Source organism: Humulus lupulus, chromosome 5 (genome assembly GCF_963169125.1).
Source record: "Humulus lupulus chromosome 5, drHumLupu1.1, whole genome shotgun sequence".
Lineage (NCBI taxonomy): Eukaryota > Viridiplantae > Streptophyta > Magnoliopsida > Rosales > Cannabaceae > Humulus > Humulus lupulus.
Genome location: NC_084797.1, coordinates 203,856,983 through 203,859,732, shown reverse-complemented (window position 1 = coordinate 203,859,732; position 2,750 = coordinate 203,856,983). Strand labels below are relative to the sequence as shown.

At 35.9% G+C, this 2,750-nt stretch overlaps 1 non-coding gene across 1 annotated transcript; it reads right to left on the bottom strand.

Moving 5' to 3' along the window:
• Window positions 1-2,375: 2,375 nt before the first annotated feature.
• LOC133781107 (small nucleolar RNA R71) lies at window positions 2,376-2,481 on the bottom strand. Its single transcript, XR_009869903.1, has one exon. It is a non-coding gene; the product is annotated as a small nucleolar RNA R71 (small nucleolar RNA).
• Window positions 2,482-2,750: the final 269 nt, after the last annotated feature.

Here is a 2,750-nt window from a genome sequence, read left to right as displayed (position 1 = left end):
ATGTTTCACAAGTGGAAGGTGATCCTACTGGTAGTTCTGATGAGGGGGAACCTCTCCCTCATTCTCAGCCAGTGGAAGATGAACATAAAAATGTGAGAGGATGCACCGGGATGTCTAAAAACACCAAAAAAAAGGGTGAAGGACATCTTACACATGTTGAATATAACGAGTATGTTCAAATAGTTGGTGAGACTAGAAGTAATATTTCGTCATGACTTGGAGATGTTGTTCGAACCACTTTGTCCATCAACACTAATAGCTGGAACGATGTTAGTATGGTGGATAAAAATAAAATATGGGGTATAATAAAGGTATGGTTTTATTAATTATATTTCATTTAATGTTTTTAAAATTGATAACTCTATGGTATAGAGTTATTTAGTCTTCTTTTACACTTGGTTTTATAAGAAAAGAGTGTTGAATTGAGTCTTTAATCGTTAATGTTTTAGTTAATATTTGATCCTTTTGTCTTCTGTAGTTTAATTTTAGAGTTGAGTTTGTTTTAGCTATTTTGGAGTTAAATAATTATTTTGCTTTCATTTTCTATGACAAAGAAGCTTAAGCTAGTTTGGGAAGCAAAAGGAGTGGAAAAGTTGGCAATAAATAGTGGAAACATGTTGAAATATGCAGTTTTGTTAAGAAGATTGCTGCAACAATCTGTAGTTGCATCGTCAACGATAGCCTAGCTGGAAAAAGTCATTGCTAAGTGGCTTTGCTAGCTAGCGTGAGGTGTAAAAATAGCCACATGGGCACTCTTATGTCAAAATTATGGTGGACCAAAAAAAGGTGCGCCAAAAAGGGGAAAAGTAGTGGATTGGGAATGGTACCCTAGGGTAAATAGAGGAGAGCATCACGTGAAAGAGGGGACGCAACCAATTTTTGGATTTGTTCTTTCTCCAATTTCTGAACTTCATTTTATATTCTCCAGTTTGATTTCTGCTCTGAATACTTATGGGCAGTATTGAATTTGGGTTAATGTTCTTTAACTCAACCATGAACTTCATTTTATATTTTCCAGCAGTAATTTCTTGTGCCTTATTTTAGTGAAATCTCTCTTGTTCACTCAAGTGTGCTTATTGTTAATTTCTTGTTGTTGTTTGGCCAGCAATGGCAAGATTGTTTAATTATGTTTGATGATGGAAGGATTAAATATAATGGAGAGAACTTGGATGACACAAGTCATAATCTAGGTTAGGTTATGTTAGTAAGTAACATAGGGATGTGTTATTTGCCTTGTGTAACTTTTGAGAATTGATCCTTGAATTTGAATTCTTAAATCTGATTTGGCATAGGAATATGTTTAATTAGGTAAAAGAATTAATATCATAAAATTTTGGAAAGTTTTATGAATGTTTAGTGAATTCTTGTTAACCTGGGAGTTTTGCTAAAATATTGCCGCCGCAATCTATTTAGGATAACTAACATAGGGGGAAGCAATAATTCAAGCCCATTTTACAATCAACATATTTTTTTCAAATTTCTTTGGTTAGTTCAGTTTTATTTTAAGTATTTTTATCTCTTTAATATTTCGTTTAGCTTATAAACAACTCATTTGATTGTTAATACTTTTAAGTTGTTTAGTAATTTTTTTGCCTATTTTTCTATTTTGCAATCCCTGTGGAGACGATCTACTTATCACTGTATTAATTGTGTGAATACGTGCACTTGCGTATTTAAATCAAATTAAATTTTCAAAACAAGTTTTTGGCACCGTTGTCGAGGATTGGAATTAGAAATTTGTGTAATATCAATTACATGCAATTTAATTTTGTTTTCTTTGTTGTTCTAACCTTCTTTGTTGCTCTTGTTTGTGTGCTTGCTCAGGTGATCTATTGTATGAACGAGCAAGAAGACATTGAACTAGCTCTATTGACCCTGAAATTGAACGAACAGTTAGAAGAAGACTAAGGGAACAACAGGCTCAAAACCGCCTTAATATGGCTGAAGAGGTTGAAGGAGCTGAGGGTGCTAATAATATCGTTAACGCGATATGGCTGATGATAGAGAGAGATCCGTAAGGGAGTATGCTACCCCCATGTTCAATGAGCTCAATCTGGGCATTGTTAGGCCTGAAATTCAAGCACCCCAATTCCAGTTAAAGCCCGTGATGCTCCAAATGTTGCAAACAATTGGTCAATTTAGTGGGCTGCCTACTGAGGATCCTCATCTTCATCTTCGTTCATTTTTGGAGGTGAGCGATTCTTTCAAGCTACAAGGAGTGAGTGACAAGGCCCTAAGGTTGAAATTGTTCCTTTTCTCTTTGAGGGATCGAGCTAAAGCTTGGTTAAACACCCTTCCTCCCGACTCGGTGACTACATGGAATGAGTTGGCTGAATTTTTTTTGATGAAGTACATTCCTCCTACCAAAAATGCCAAGTTTTACAATGAAATCATGTCTTTTCAACAGCTGGAAGATGAATCCTTTGTTGAAGCTTGGGAGAGATTCAAAGAGTTATTAAGGAAGTGCCCACACCATGGGATTCTGCATTGTATACAAATGGAAACATTCTATAATGGGCTTAATTCTTCTACCCACATGGTGTTGGATGCTTCAGCTAATGGGGCTATTCTCTCTAAGTCCTACAATGAAGCCTATGAGATTTTGGAAAGGATTGCGAGCAACAATTACCAATGGACCAATGCTAGAGCCTCAACTTGAAGTGGATGCATTGACAGCTTTGACCGCTCAAGTTTCATCAATGACTAACCTTCTCAAGAACATGAGTTTGGGGGGAATGGTATAACCAGCT